The 16,900-nt window shown below is 48.3% G+C and overlaps 1 long non-coding RNA gene across 3 annotated transcripts in view; it reads right to left on the bottom strand.

Moving 5' to 3' along the window:
* LOC134929156 (uncharacterized) overlaps window positions 1-16,643 on the bottom strand; it is a 53,980-nt gene extending 37,337 nt beyond the window's left edge. The window contains exons 1-3 of one of the 3 annotated variants that reach the window (XR_010178335.1): window positions 16,598-16,643; window positions 14,224-14,425; window positions 6,814-7,319 (exon numbers count right to left, since the gene is read on the bottom strand). This is a non-coding gene — a long non-coding RNA (uncharacterized LOC134929156). Of the gene's footprint in view, window positions 1-6,813; window positions 7,320-14,223; window positions 14,426-16,597 lie in introns of those variants that run through there. The other 2 variants (XR_010178336.1, XR_010178337.1) reach the window with 2 other exon arrangements.
* Window positions 16,644-16,900: the final 257 nt, after the last annotated feature.

Below are 16,900 nucleotides of genomic sequence, written 5' to 3'. Positions count from 1 at the left end.
GTTACACATTATTAATGCCCTTATACACATAATGACACATATAGTTCCTGGCGTGAGTCAACTGGCAGCTCTGCTAACGTCGGGTGCCTATTTTTTAGGAAAATGTATCTTATTTGCATTGCTATATGACTAGGATGCACAAGCAGCTTATGCTGATTAAAATGATATGCGGCATGCCTATATACTGTGTGCGACTGTGGCTGTATCTGCATACGAAATGCTACACAGAATATAGGCATGCCGCATATTATTTGAATCAGCAGCAGCTGCTTGTGCCCCTAGGCATACCAAATGCCCTAGGCAATTGCCTAGTTTGCCTATGCCTAGGGCCGGCGCTGTCAGCAACCTTACAAGAAGCGGTGGGATGGGTTCCAAGTGACAATCTTTTAGCTCTGGACAGAGTCGTGCAGACCAATTTATGCAACACGCAGAGGAGGTTCTACAGAAAACCCCTGGATGATTATACAATTTTTGGTTTAAATATCGGAAGGGAAATTAAGAAAAATGGAGCCAACACAGCAACTGCGTTTCAAGCACTATGTATATGATGCATTGATACATGGGCTCGAAGGCTGATTGCCTGATCCCAATATCATAGCACCATTTGCACCACTGCAATTGCCCCGCCCACCAGCCATTACCCTTTACACACATCATCTAGCCATCTACCATTTCCTCCTCCTATGCCACCACCCCTGTATTCTGCATCGGGCGCCAGTACGTCATCAGCCACGTATCCACCTCTGGCTCCAAGTTGCCTGCTCTCAGCATTGATGAGTGCACAGGCCACTCTACAGGGCGATTCCAATTTTGGGGGTAATTCAGACCTGATCGCTAGGGTACGTTTTTTGAATCCCTGCGATCAGGTAGTCGCCGCCTACAGGGGGAGATGGAATTCCCTGTGCAGGTGTGCGATCGCATGTGCAGGATAGCTGCACAAACAGCAGTTTGTGCAGTCTCTGCACAGCCCAGGACTTACTCAGCCACTGCGGTGATCGGAGCTGAAGCTGACGTCACGAATCCTCCCACAAAACGCCGGGTCCCTCCTGTGTTTTTCCGGACACTCCCTAGAAACGGTCAGTTGCCACCCACAAACACCCTCTTCCTGTCAATCTTCTTGCGATCGCTGGTGTGATCGGATTTTTCGGACCATCCCAACGCTGCCCGGTGCTCCCCGTTGCGCATGCGCATTGTGGTGCCTTTGTATGCGCAGTTTAGACCTGATTGCTCACTGTGCAAATACGCACAGCAGCGATTAGGTCTGAATTAGCCCCTTTGTTAATTTGTGATTATTTTTTTTAAATGCGTTTTTATGCATGTTTCCTAAAATGGTCTGCACTTTTTCTGGTGTTTTTGCTCCAGATTGACCAGTAGTTTGTTATTTGCATCATAGCCACTCAGCATTAAAAGAATAATGTTTAAGTATTTTTGCTGATTACACACATATATATATATATATATATATATATATATATATATACACATATAATTTGATTACATATACCCAAACATACATGTAGAAACATACATGGTCATACAGGTGGGACTACAGGTACCAGTGGACCCTTTTATTAGCTCGCTTGCTGGTTATTGTGGTTATCCATTGACTTAAGATGGCTGCTGTTTCTTTATACCACCTTAAAGTGCTCCCCACCCCCTTAATCCCTGCCCACTATGCAATTAAAGTAGAATCCATATATTATGCTATATCCTATTGTGCTACTTATGCTAAATCTTACCATGTGTATGCACTATTTGGTTTGTTCAGGAGCTCAGGGAAATAGTGTAAGATATCTTAACTTAGCCAAAATCTTACCATGAGTATCCAGCTTAAGTCTGTATCAGTGAGACTATTACTGGAGTTATGCTGGCCATACACTTGTGCGATGCCCCACGACACGACATCATGGGGCATCGCACCGGCAGTTCAGGTGCGATGAAATCGCACCTGAACTGCCAAAGTGATTACCATGCGATCTATCGCATGATCTCATGGTAATCACGTGATGGGCATGTCACCGCTGAGTGGGAGCGGCCTCTGGCCGCTCCCGGTGGGTGCCCATCGCACATCGTAGTGCGATATATCTCATGTGGGTTTGAAACCACATGCGATCACACTGCGATGCGACAAATATTAAGTGCAGCACATAATATCTTGAGACGCGATATTCGACTGGCATGCTCGCGCATCGCGTCTCATGGTACTAAAATGTGCATACAATCCTTCGATTTCTCTCACAGATGTGGTCGAAATCGAAGGATAGCACCGATTATCTCATAAGTGTATGGGCACCATAACAGCTGAACAGCCACAATTCCTTTCAGATACTAGATGCAGCCTGCACAGTTGGGGTCAGACCGGTGCATTTGCTGGTGGAGGTACATTGGGTGTATCTTTTGATTACCTCAGAGCTCTTGCTGTTCTCCTGTTGGCTCACTCCTTTTGGTCTGTATCCAACAGATGGTTCTCAGTGCCATGAATTTCCTGCCGTGTCCACTGCTGCTTTATGTTATGCTGCACTGGTGTACAGCCTATCTGGAAGGTTTATCTTTCTCACAGTCTCTCCACCCACAGCTTGACACTGCTTCTGGTCCTGCTGTCACACTTTTTTGGGACAGCACTGCAACACCTGCTGATAGGAGCTTTGTCAGACACAGTCCCTCCTACTCAGGTTCCTCTGGTAGAAAATAAATGCTGTTTAACGGCTCTCTCCTGCCCTTTTTATAGCTAGTTGTTCAAGCTGACTCCTCCTGCAGCTGCCCAAAATATTTAAGGGGGAATTAAATTGTTTTTCCCCATGGCCAACACCAGTACTGTAACTAGACATTTTGGTGACCTGTGCCAGAAAAAGAATTGGTGCCCCTTCTCCCACCATAGGCATATTTAAAATGGGGACAAAAATATAGGTGTGCAGCCTTATGGGGAAGGGCTGTGGCCAAGAATAGCACTAATTCACATTACATGGCACAGTAGTGTCCGTTAATCATATTACATCACACAGTAGTACCCCTTATACACATTACACCACAGTAGAGACTCTTATACACATTACACCAAAGTAAAGCCCCTGATACATATTACAGTATGCCAGGTAGAGCCCATATTATATCAGGTACAGCCCCTGATACACATTATGCCAGGTAGAGCCTACATTATGACAGTTACAGCCCCTGATACATATTATGCCAGGTAGAGCCCACATGCTAGGTAGAGCCCCTGATGCATATTGTGCCAGGTAAAGCCCCCATTATGCCAGATAGAGCCCCTGATATATATTTTGCCAGGTAGAGCCTACATTATGCCAGGTAGAGCTTCTGATGCACATTATGCCAGATAGAGCCCACATTATGCCAGGTAGAGCCCTTGATGCACATTATGCCAGGTAAAGCCCACATTTTGTCAGCTAGACCCCATCTCAGTGACTAACCTGTCAGCCTCAGTGCCTGTCCTCTTCTCCCTCCTACCCTAACGCTGTGGCTCTTCATGGTTCGGGGCACTGTGGGTGGGCTGGGAGAGCCATCATCTCTCCCAGAAACTGCTGCAGTGGAGAAGGGGGAGCCGGGAGGGGCAGAGCTGGAGTGTGAATATAGCTGCAGCGCTGCCTGGCTATTTATGTGAGAAGAGGTAGCCGGGCAATGCAGCTTAGCTAGAGAGCAGGTAGACGAACCCCACAGTGCAGTGGGTGTTGATGGTGGTCCTGCACCCACAGTGCATTTGCGTTGTGGCACAGCGCTCGTCATGGCTCTGGCCAACACTAGATGGTGCCCAATGGAGCAATTCATTTGTTGCTCCGTTTGGACACGATTAGCTGTGGTGAGACACTTATCAACTCGTAGCCCCCTGTGCTGGTGAGCAGAAATGTTTGAAAATTTGACCCATTTGGGTGACAAAATGGCACTTTGTGTCGCACCCAGCATTTTGGTTGGGTTTAGCCATTTTACTCAACTAAACTCCATGGTTTATGATAGCATGAAAAATGATCAGCATCAAAAAAAAAACATTTATATATTAAACAAATGAATCGTCCCCTTAAAGTCTGATAGGTGCCCAATAACCTGTCACACATTGGCCTTTACTATTTATAAATAATCTTAATTTGCATATATAATAAACAAGTATTAAAACACCAGTATACCCTCAGTTCAGCAGAACATATTATAATACAGGGGTCTCTTTCAAAGTTAATCCAGAATTCCTTTCCCAAAGGAGCCTTTTTAATTATGATACTTTGCTTGGGCAGGGTATCACAGTAGATCAAAACAAATACCATAATTTCTGTTTAACAATCATTTATGTGACATGAGCCCTATGTAAATTGCAGATCAAGACCAGGCATAGAATTGGTCTTTCTGTATATTCTTGCACAAACCTTATAGATTAGAAAGTTCTACAACAAATGTTGTTACAGTGTTCATTTGCTGTGGTTTAATTACAATTAGTTAATGAAATTGGTAAACTCATTATGCCACTAAAGCAGCAACTTTTCTATTAAATCTTTTTACTGATCTTTGTTATAAACATCCCGAGCCATCGCTAGGCATAGGCAAACTATGCAAATGCCTAGAGGCATACATTCCAATCCTAGGGCTGGCTCCACTTGACAGCCAGCAGCAACGGTGAGGCTGGCAGTGGTTTGCGGGGCATCGGACCTGGTGGAATCAGGAATTAGTAATTGAGGCAGAGCTGACAGTATATTATGGGATCACTGTGTGTGCAGTGGTGGGATACCAGGATGACTATATCTGTTTTTTCTAGAACACACACTATGAAAGGGGGTCCAAGAGTGGGCTTAGTGGGATAGTCAGAGCTCACACCATGGACAAATTCTTGCTACAGTCCAGAGCTTCAGCCGTGCTTCTGGGGAACAGTTTAGCTCTCGCCGCTGCTCTGACAAACAATTCACAGTTCAGGTGGGAAAGAGGGGGGGGGTTGGTTCAGGTGAGGGGCTGAATAGTCTGGACAGGGAAGATCAGGTGAGTTGTAATGTGGCCTTGGGGGACAGTTCAGGTGAGGGTCTGTGTGGCCTGGAGGGGGACAGTTACTTTGTGGCATTATGTGTATAAGGGCATTACTAATGTGAGGCATAATGTGTAAGGGACATTACTGTGTTGCATTTTATTATTACATTTTATTTATAGGGCGCCACAAATAATGTCCAAAGGACAGTACAGGGAGACAAAACTTAGCATTACAGTAAATAAATAACAAAAATAGAGTACAGGTAACAAATAGCACCACAATCCTCAAAACATAATACAGCTTAGATGTAAGTAGCGAGGGAGTAATCACTTGGGGCTGGCAGCCATAGATAGAGATGATCCTTAACCAGCAGGAGAAAAAGTGGGTAAAGATGGTCACCGAGTAGGAGAGAGCTGCGAGTGATCTGTGTCGAGAAGAGTGCTTTGGCAACAAGAGGAAAGAGGGGCCTGCTAGGAAGAGCTAACAATCTAGTGGGGAGAGGCGACAGACAGATGACATGAGGTGCAAGCCTGATGGCAGTATGTAAGCAAAGCAGATATGTTGAAGGCATGGGGCAGGGGGATGGAGGAGCAGCCTAAAGGACTATGTTATGCATCGGAGGGGTACGCTTCGATGAACAGGTGGATTTTCAGTGCCTGTTTGAAGCTTTTCAAGGTGGGGGAGAGTCTAATGCAGCGGGGGAGCATGTTCCACTGAAGGGGTGCAGCACGGGCAAAATCTTGAACTCGTGCATGGCAAGCAGTGACCAGGGTGGAGGAGAGGCAATGGTCATTGGCCGACCGTAGTGGGCAGGAGGGAGTATGAAGGGAGATAAGGTTGGAGATGTAGGGAGCAGTGGAATTAGAGATGGCCGTGTATGTGAGGATGAGGACTTTGAAGAGGATTCTGTAGGGGGATGGGAGCCAGTGTAGATTTTGTCAAAGGGGAGTGGCAGATGTGGAGTGGCGGGAGAGGAAGATGAGCCTAGCTGTGGCATTGAGGACACATTGGAGGGGAGCGAGATGGGAGCAAGTGAGGCGAACATTGCAGTAGTCGAGTCATGAGGTGACCAGTGAGTGGATGATAAGTTTAGTTGCACTCTGGGAGAGAAATGGCCTGATGCGAGCAATGTTGCGTAGCTGGAACCGACAGGATTGCGCCAGAGCTTGGATGTGGGGTGCAAAGGTGAGGGAGGAGTCAAGAGTGATGCCCAGGCAGCGGAGTTGGGGGAACGGGGGAGATGATTGTGTTGTCAACAGTGATAGAGATATTTGTAGGGGGTGTTGCTCTGGCTGGGGGAAAGATAATGAGTTCAGTTTTGTCCATGTTGAGCTTCAGAGAGCGCTCAGACATCCAGGTGGAGAAGGCAAAGAGGCAGCTGGAAACCTGAGAGAGGACAGAGGGGGACAGATCAGGAGATGAGAGGTAGAGTTGTGTGTCATCAGCATAGAGGTGGTATTGAAGGCCAAAGGAGTTAATGAGCACACCTAGGAAAGAGGTGTACAGGGAGAACAGAAGGGGGCCTTGGACAGAACCCTGAGGGACACCAACAGGAAGGATGGAAGCGTGTGAGGTGGTGCCGGAGGCAGACACAGAGAAGGAGTCGTTAGTGAGGTAAGAGAATGAGGTATAGCAAGAAAAACACAATACTGCCTAATAGCACCTGAGTGTTTAATGTGTCTTTAAGATTAGAAAGCAAAAGAAAAAAACAGCTGCACTCATGGGAGTGAAAAAATACAGAAAAAAAATTGTAGGAGAGGAGAGCTGACGTTTCTAAAATAGGTTATTGGTATAATACATTTAAAAGTAGCATCAAAAAGAGCCACAATATTGAAATATATAAATTTGCAACACTATAGCACCGTATATAAGATTATATCATCAGTATCCACCCGAGTTGGAAAAAATCCACCAGGAATTGCTGTCCTGAAATGCTCAAGCCGATGGAATATATTGCTGTGACTCTCGCAGCTGTAACAATATTGTTAATTAGGCTGTAGATAAAACATCATAGTAGCTTAACCATGGTACTTGCTGTATAAATGATGGTAATGTGAACAGTTCAACTCTCTCAATGCAGAGTGGATACAATGTTTCTATGCCACAAGTTTGTAGCAATATGCCCTGCAGCCGTCTGTCAGTGTCGTATTGTGTGTAGTCACTTTACCTTCTCCCGTGGGCTGGTAACACCGAGCATCCTCGGTTGTGAATTCCTGCAGTGCCCATTCTAATGGTTTAGCGGGGAGAGGATGGTGTGGCTGTTGCACTCAAACGGCCGTCCCATTGCAGATGTGCATGGTCTCCAAGCCGGCTAAGGAGACCAATGTGATGCAGGCAGGGAACCAATGGCGGTAGTCAGCTGTTTGGGGGAGCAAGCGGTGAGAAGTGTGTAAAGGAAAGAGGGTCCTAACGTGTTTCATCACACTCCACGTGACTTTTTCAAAGGTGAATGAGGTAAACCAGTCAAGAGGTAAACTCAGTGTGGCATTATGTGTATAAGTGGCGCTACTACTGTGTGGCATTAGGTGTATAAGGTGCACTACTTTGTGGCATAACATGTATAAATAGTAATACTGTGTGGTATAATGTGAATAAGGAGCAATATGGTGTGGTGTAATATGAATAAGGGACACTACTGTGGGATGTAATGTGTATAAAAGGCACTACTGTTTGGCGTAATGTGTATAAGGGCAGTACGGATGGTGTAATGAAAGGCATTACTGCCTTACAGCACTAAGGTCATGGGCTCAATTCCCACCATGGCCCTAACTGTGCGGAGTTTGTATATTCTCCCCGTACTTGCGTGGGTTTCCTCCGGGTTCTCCGGTTTCCTCCCACAATCCCAAAAAATATACTGGTAGGTTAATTGGCTTCCAACAAAATTAACCGTAGTGTGAATGTGTGTGTGTGTACATGTGATAGGGAATATAGATTGTTAGCTCCACTGGGGCAGGGACTGATGTGAATGGACAAGTATTCTCCGTAAAGCACTGCGGAATATGTGTGTGCTATATAAGTAACTGGCAATAAATAAATATAAGTTAAAGGGACATTACTGTGTGGCATAACATGAATAAGGGACACTACTATGTGATGTGACAGGAATAAGGGACACCATCGTGTGATGTAATGTGAATAAGATATCTTGACACACAAATTCCTTAGTAATGCCTATACCAATAGCAGTGAACAGGAAAGTTATTAAATCCAATAGCAGTGATCAGGAAAGTTATCAAAAGACCAAGTAGCCTATTGGGACTGTGGTCACAATAGGTGCGCAGCACAGTGGATGTGAAAGTAATGTTACGTTTATTAGTAAATAACAGTACAAAAATAATGCAGGAACGCAGTGGTAGTCCAATGGTTAACAACAGTAACTAGAGGCAATCAGAGGCGTAACTAGGGTTTTTGGAGCCCAGGGCAAGATTGGGAATGCCCCACCTCCCCCCCCAAAAAAAATAAGATTTTACTCACCGGTAAATCTATTTCTCGTAGTCCATAGTGGATGCTGGGAACTCCGAAAGGACCATGGGGAATAGCGGCTCCGCAGGAGACTGGGCACAACTAAAGAAAGCTTTTAGGTCACCTGGTGTGCACTGGCTCCTCCCACTATGACCCTCCTCCAAGCCTCAGTTAGGACACTGTGCCCGGACGAGCTGACATAATAAGGAAGGATTTTGAATCCCGGGTAAGACTCTTACCAGCCACACCAATCACACCGTATAACTCGTGATACTATACCCAGTTTAACAGTATGAAAACAACTGAGCCTCTCAACAGATGGCTCAACAATAACCCTTTAGTTAACAATAACTATGAACAAGTATTGCAGACAATCCGCACTTGGGATGGGCGCCCAGCATCCACTACGGACTACGAGAAATAGATTTACCGGTGAGTAAAATCTTATTTTCTCTGACGTCCTAGTGGATGCTGGGAACTCCGAAAGGACCATGGGGATTATACCAAAGCTCCCAAACGGGCGGGAGAGTGCGGATGACTCTGCAGCACCGAATGAGAGAACTCCAGGTCCTCCTCAGCCAGGGTATCAAATTTGTAGAATTTTGCAAACGTGTTTGCCCCTGACCAAGTAGCAGCTCGGCAAAGTTGTAAAGCCGAGACCCCTCGGGCAGCCGCCCAAGATGAGCCCACCTTCCTTGTGGAATGGGCTTTTACTGATTTAGGATGCGGCAGTCCAGCCGCAGAATGCGCCAGCTGAATTGTGCTACAAATCCAGCGAGCAATAGTCTGCTTAGAAGCAGGAGCACCCAGTTTGTTGGGTGCATACAGGATAAATAGCGAGTCAGTTTTCCTGACTCTAGCCGTCCTGGAAACATAAATTTTCAAGGCCCTGACTACGTCCAGTAACTTGGAATCCTCCAAGTCCCTAGTAGCCGCAGGCACCACAATAGGTTGGTTCAAGTGAAAAACTGATACCACCTTAGGGAGAAACTGGGGACGAGTCCTCAATTCCGCCCTATCCATATAGAAAATCAGATAAGGGCTTTTACATGACAAAGCTGCCAATTCTGACACACGCCTGGCTGAAGCCAAGGCCAATAACATGACCACTTTCCACGTGAGATATTTTAGATCCACGGTTTTAAGTGGCTCAAACCAATGTGATTTTAAGAAACTCAACACCACGTTGAGATCCCAAGGTGCCACTGGAGGCACAAACGGGGGCTGAATATGCAGCACTCCTTTCACAAACGTCTGAACTTCAGGTAGTGAAGCTAGTTCTTTCTGGAAGAAAATCGACAGAGCCGAGATCTGTATCTTAATGGAGCCTAATTTCAGGCCCATAGTCACTCCTGCTTGTAGGAAATGCAGAAAATCGACCTAGTTGAAATTCCTCTGTTGGGGCCTTTTTGGCCTCACACCAAGCAACATATTTCCGCCATATGCGGTGATAATGCTTTGCAGTTACATCTTTCCTGGCTTTAATCAGCGTAGGAATGACTTCCTCCGGAATGCCCTTTTCCTTCAGGATCCGGCGTTCAACCGCCATGCCGTCAAACGCAGCCGCGGTAAGTCTTGGAACAGACAGGGCCCCTGCTGCAGCAGGTCCTGTCTGAGCGGCAGAGGCCATGGGTCCTCTGAGATCATCTCTTGAAGTTCCGGGTACCACGCTGGTCTTGGCCAATCCGGAACCACGAGTATTGTTCTTACTCCTCGTTTTCTTATTATTCTCAGTACCCTTGGTATGAGAGGCAGAGGAGGGAACACATAAACTGACTGGTACACCCACGGTGTCACTAGAGCGTCCACAGCTATCGCCTGAGGGTCCCTTGACCTGGCGCAATATCTCTCTAGTTTTTTGTTTAGGCGGGACGCCATCATGTCCACCTGTGGCCGTTCCCATCGATTTACAATCAGCGTGAAGACTTCTGGATGAAGTCCCCACTCTCCCGGGTGGAGGTCGTGCCTGCTGAGAAAGTCTGCTTCCCAGTTGTCCACTCCCGGAATGAACACTGCTGACAGTGCTAGTACGTGATTTTCCGCCCATCGGAGAATCCTTGTGGCTTCTGCCATTGCCATCCTGCTTCTTGTGCCTCCCTGTCGATTTACATGGGCGACTGCCGTGATGTTGTCTGACTGGATCAGTACCGGCTGGTGTAGAAGCAGGGATTTTGCCTGACTTAGGGCATTGTAAATGGCCCTTAGTTCCAGAATATTTATGTGTAGGGAAGTCTCCTGACTCGACCATAGTCCTTGGAAGTTTCTTCCCTGTGTGACTGCCCCCCAGCCTCGAAGGCTGGCATCCGTGGTCACCAGGACGCAGTCCTGTATGCCGAATCTGCGGCCCTCTAGAAGATGAGCACTCTGCAGCCACCACAGCAGAGACACCCTGGTTCTTGGTGACAGGGTTATTAGGCGATGCATCTGAAGATGCGATCCGGACCATTGGTCCAACAGGTCCCACTGAAAGATTCTGGCATGGAACCTGCCGAAAGGAATTGCTTCGTAAGAAGCCACCATCTTTCCCAGGACCTGCGTGCAGTGATGCACCGATACCTGTTTTGGTTTCAGGAGGTCTCTGACTAGAGATGACAGCTCCTTGGCTTTCTCCTCCGGGAGAAACACTTTTTTCTGGACTGTATCCAGAATCATACCCAGGAACAGTAGACGTGTCGTCGGAACCAGCTGTGATTTTGGAATATTCAGAATCCAACCGTGCTGGTGTAGCACCTCCTGAGATAGTGCTACTCCCACCAACAACTGCTCCTTGGACCTCGCCTTTATTAGGAGATCGTCCAAGTACGGGATAATTAAAACTCCCTTTCTTCGAAGGAGTATCATCATTTCCGCCATTACCTTGGTAAACACCCTCGGTGCCGTGGAGAGTCCAAACGGCAGCGTCTGGAATTGGTAATGGCAATCCTGTACCACAAATCTGAGGTACTCCTGGTGAGGATAGTAAATGGGGACATGCAGGTAAGCATCCTTGATGTCCAGGGATACCATGTAATCCCCCTCGTTCAGGCTTGCAATAACCGCCCTGAGCGATTCCATCTTGAACTTGAATTTTTTTATGTATGTGTTCAAGGATTTCAAATTTAAAATGGGTCTCACCGAACCGTCCGGTTTCGGTACCACAAACAGTGTGGAATAGTAACCCCGTCCTTGTTGAAGTAGGGGCACCTTGATTATCACCTGCTGGGAATACAGCTTGTGAATTGCCGCTAGCACAGCCTCCCTGTCTGAAGGAGTAATCGGCAAGGCAGATTTTAGGAACCGGTGGGGTGGAGACGCCTCGAATTCCAGTTTGTACCCTTGAGATACTATTTGCAGGATCCAGGGATCCACCTGTGAGCGAGCCCACTGATCGCTGACATTTTTGAGGCGGCCCCCCACCGTACCTGGCTTTGCTTGTGGAGCCCCACCATCATGCGGCGGACTTGGAAGAAGCGGGGGAGGACTGTTGCTCCTGGGAACCTGCTGTTTGTTGCAGCCTTTTTCCCCTACCTCTGGACAGAAAGGACCCGCCTTTTCCACGCCTGTTTTTCTGAGTCCGAAAGGACTGTACCTGATAAAACGGCGCCTTTTTAGGCTGTGAGGGAACATGGGGTAAAAATGCTGACTTCCCAGCAGTTGCTGTGGAAACTAGGTCCGAGAGACCATCCCCAAATAACTCCTCACCCTTATAAGGCAAAACTTCCATGTGCCTTTTTGAATCTGCATCCCCTGTCCACTGGCGAGTCCATAAGCCTCTCCTAGCAGAAATGGACAATGCACTTATTTTAGATGCCAGCCGGCAGATCTCCCTCTGTGCATCTCTCATGTATAAGACTGAGTCTTTTATATGCTCTATGGTTAGCAGAATAGTGTCCCTGTCTAGGGTGTCAATATTTTCTGACAGGGAATCTGACCACGCAGCGGCAGCACTGCACATCCATGCTGACGCAATAGCTGGTCTAAGTATAATGCCTGAGTGTGTATATACAGACTTCAGGATCGCCTCCTGCTTTCTATCAGCAGGTTCCTTGAGGGCGGCCGTATCCGGAGACGGTAGTGCCACCTTTTTAGACAAACGTGTGAGCGCTTTATCCACCCTAGGGGGTGTCTCCCAACGTGACCTATCCTCTGGCGGGAAAGGGAACGCCATTAGTAACTTCTTAGAGATTACCAATCTTTTATCAGGGAAAGCCCACGCTTCTTCACACACTTCATTTAATTCTTCTGATGGGGGGAAAACTACGGGTAGTTTTTTCTCCCCAAACATAATACCCTTTTTAGTGGTACCTGGGTTTATATCAGAAATTTGTAACACCTCTTTCATTGCTTCAATCATGCAACGAATGGCCTTAGTGGACATTAGACTAGACTCATCGTCGTCGACACTGGTGTCAGTATCCGCGTCTGCCATCTGAGGTAGCGGGCGTTTTAGAGCCCCCAATGGCCTTTGAGACGCCTGGACAGGCACGAGCTGAGAAGCCGGCTGTCCCGCATTTGGCATGTCGTCAAATTTTTTGTGTAAGGAGTCGACACGTGCACGCAATTCCTTCCATAAGTCCATCCACTCAGGTGTCTGCCCCGCAGGGGGTGACATCCCTTCTATAGACATCTGCTCCGCCTCCACATCATTATCCTCATCAAACATGTCGACACAGCCGTACCGACACACCGCACACACACAGGGAATGCTCTAACAGAGGACAGGACCCACAAAAAGCCCTTTGGGGAGACAGAGTGAGAGTATGCCAGCACACACCAGAGCGCTATATAATGCAGGGACTAACTGAATTATGTCCCCTATAGCTGCTGTTATATATACTGCGCCTAAATTTAGTGCCCCCCCTCTCTTTTTTACCCTTTTCTGTAGTGTAGACTGCAGGGGAGAGCCAGGGCGCTTCCTTCCAGCGGAGCTGTGAGGGAGAAATGGCGCCAGTGTGCTGAAGGGGATAGCTCCGCCCCTTTTTCGCTTACTTTTCTCACGCTTTTTTATGGATTCTGGCAGGGGTAATTATCACATATATAGCCTCTGGGGCTATATATTGTGGTATTTTTGCCAGCCAAGGTGTTTTTATTGCTGCTCAGTGTGCCCCCCCCCCTAGCGCCCTGCACCCTCAGTGACCGGAGTGTGAAGTGTGTATGAGGAGCAATGGCGCACAGCTGCAGTGCTGTGCGCTACCTTGGTGAAGACTGATGTCTTCTGCCGCCGATTTTCCGGACCTCTTCTTGCTTCTGGCTCTGTAAGGGGGACGGCGGCGCGGCTCCGGGACCGAACACCAAGGCCAGTTCCATGCGGTCGATCCCTCTGGAGCTAATGGTGTCCAGTAGCCTAAGAAGCCCAAGCTAGCTGCAAGCAGGTAGGTTCGCTTCTTCTCCCCTTAGTCCCTCGCTGCAGTGAGCCTGTTGCCAGCAGGTCTCACTGTAAAATAAAAAACCTAATTATATACTTTCTTTTTAGAAGCTCAGGAGAGCCCCTAGTGTGCATCCAACCTCGGCCGGGCACAGAATCTAACTGAGGCTTGGAGGAGGGTCATAGTGGGAGGAGCCAGTGCACACCAGGTGACCTAAAAGCTTTCTTTAGTTGTGCCCAGTCTCCTGCGGAGCCGCTATTCCCCATGGTCCTTTCGGAGTTCCCAGCATCCACTAGGACGTCAGAGAAAAGCCTATTAAGAAACTGAGGCACGCACCAAAAAATGGGCGTGGTCACATACCAGAAGCTTCATGGTCACTGAAAATGGGGCCTGCCAACATGACACGTCACCTGTTTCACGTCACACTGGGAACTTTTTTTTCAATTCAACACTCACCTTACCTGTATGTTGGTTTCTCACAATATTTAACCTCAGAAGAACTGTATCCTCTAAGGCAAATGGCATCTTCAGTTATTTACTATTCATGGAGGAGATCACATCATCGGGAAAATGCAAGACTGTTTGTTTTGACCCGGTTTTGTCTCCTAATTGTGTCCAGTTGTAAAGCGCAACGGAATTTGCAGCGCTATATAAGAAACTGTTAATAAATAAATGTTTGTGTAGGAATATTAACAAGGTCAGCATCATACATCAGCGGTTCAACAAGACTTACATCCTGCCCCCTGGCACACTATCATCTTCCCCTCGTGTCATCTCTATGTCACACTATCACCTCCCCCTGCATCATCTCTCAGCCACACCATCACCTCCTCCTGCGACGTTTCTCAGCACCCCATCACCTTCCCCCACGCATTCTCTCTCAGCACATCATCTCCAACCCTGCATCGTCACTCAGCACACCATCACCTCCCCCTGCATCATCTCTCGGGTCACACCATCACCTACTCCTGCGACATTTCTCAGCACACCATCACCTTCCCCCGCGCGTTCTCTCAGCACATCATCTCCCACCCTGCGTCGTCACTCAGCACACCATCACCTCCCCCTGCATTGTCATTCAGCACGTCATCGCACTCTGGGGGTCATTCCGAGTTGATTGCTAGCTGCTTTCGTTCGCAGCGATCCGGCAAAATATCGGCACTTCTGCGCATGCGTATGGTGCGCACGCACAACGTACTTTCACAAAAGCTGATGCAGTTTTACACAAGGTCTAGCGACACTTTTCAGTCGCACGGCTGACCGCAGAGTGATTGAAGTGGGTGTTTCTGGGTGGTAACTGACAGTTTTCAGGGAGTGTTCGGAAAAACGCAGGAGTAGCTGAAGAAACGGGGGAGTGGATGGCAGAACGCAGGGCGTGTTTGTGACGTCAAAACAGGAACTGAACAGTCTGAAGTGATCGCAAGCTAGGAGTAGGTCTGCAGCTACTCAGAAACTGCACAATTCTTTTTTGTAGCAGCGCTGCGATCCTTTCGTTCGCACGTCTGCTAAGCTAAAATACACTCCCAGTGGGAGGCGACCTAGCGTTTGCACGGCTGCTAAAAGCAGCTAGCGAGCGAACAACTCGGAATGAGGGCCTCTGTGTCTGTGTCCCATCCCCCCCACACACACTTCTAACCCCTTCTTTTGTGTCACCTCCCCCCTTGTAATCCTATCACTATGGCACCTCTCCCATTCCTCACCCCCTTAACATCTGGGAGGCAGGAGCTAGGAACAGTGAGCAGTTGGGCACTGTGTGCGAGGTCCTGCGCTGATGAGCAGCATGGGCACACCATGCACCCCATAGAAAGACAGACACAGCACCAACATTTCCCCCAGCAAACCCCTCCCCCTTCATAGACAGACAGGACAACACCATCAACCCCCCCCCCCATTAGACATAGTAGCACCATCTTTCCCCCCTAGCAACCCCCCTTTCCTCCATAGACAGACTTAGGGGGACATGTACTAAGCAGTGATAAAAGCGGAGAAGTTGCACATGTCAACCAATCAGCTGCTCTGTATACTGTTATAGTATGCAAATTATAAATGTTACGTCAATGCTGATCGGTTGCCATGGGCAACTTCTCCACTGGCTCACTTCTCCACGTTTATCACTGCTTAGTAAATGTCCCCCATAGTACCAACATTCTCCCCCTCCCCATGGACAGACAGTACCATCATACCCTGCCCCCCCCCCCCCTGCATAGCAAATGGGGACCATCATTCCCCCTGGTCAAACTTTGTCCTGACTCACCGCTATTAAGAGTACCAGAGTGCAGGCATCTCCCCAGCACCGAGCCTAGGTCTCAGCCAGGGTGTGGCCTCCATCATACGGCTACAGGGGATGCTGGAGGAGAGTCTGGCCCAAAGCAGCAGCATACACACCACAGGGACAGAGCCCCCAGCCAGCAGCTGCAACACAGGGACAGAGCCCTTGACCAGCAGCAGCACTATTGCACAATATAGCCACAATGGGACCTGAGTCCCGGCCGGAGCAGCACATGACAAAGAGCTCTCACTCCCCGCAGCTAGTGGTGACCGCAGCAGCAGCATTTTCCTGCAGTAGCATGTCAGCCCCGGCAGCTGGGGGAGGCAAATAATAGATGCTGCTGTAGAGCATGCGCTGCATATAGTGGTGACACTGCCATCGCTCCTAGTAACGGGCTATAACCTGCTGCTGTTACCACCTCTATGATGGGGAGAATCCCAAAGAGCAGTGGCATGTCACTCACTCACCAGGACGACAAAGCTCCTGACAGCCTCGGACACAGAGTCAACCTCGGAGTCAGTGACATGCCGCTGGCCAGAAGTTATGAGGAGCGCCTCTCACCTTTTACAGCACATCGCGAGAGCAGCCTGGGAGGAGCTGCACCCCCCACACTGTGTGCGCGCGCATGTGCTCAAACGCCGCCGAGCACCACGTCCATGGGTAAAGATCAGCGGCACAATGTGGGCGGGAGGGCGGCAGCAGCACAATGATGGAGGCGAGTAGGCAGAGCAGTTACGATGCCCTGGCCATGCTGGGCTTACCACGACACGTGCCCTGCTCGACCCCATTTAGTTACACCTCTGAAGGTAATGCAGCAGTGGTATCAAACAGTGGTAAATGCAGGGATTAGGTGTCTCACTTAAG

This window comes from Pseudophryne corroboree, chromosome 5, assembly GCF_028390025.1.
Source record: "Pseudophryne corroboree isolate aPseCor3 chromosome 5, aPseCor3.hap2, whole genome shotgun sequence".
NCBI lineage: Eukaryota > Metazoa > Chordata > Amphibia > Anura > Myobatrachidae > Pseudophryne > Pseudophryne corroboree.
This window is presented reverse-complemented; position numbering and strand designations above follow the sequence as displayed.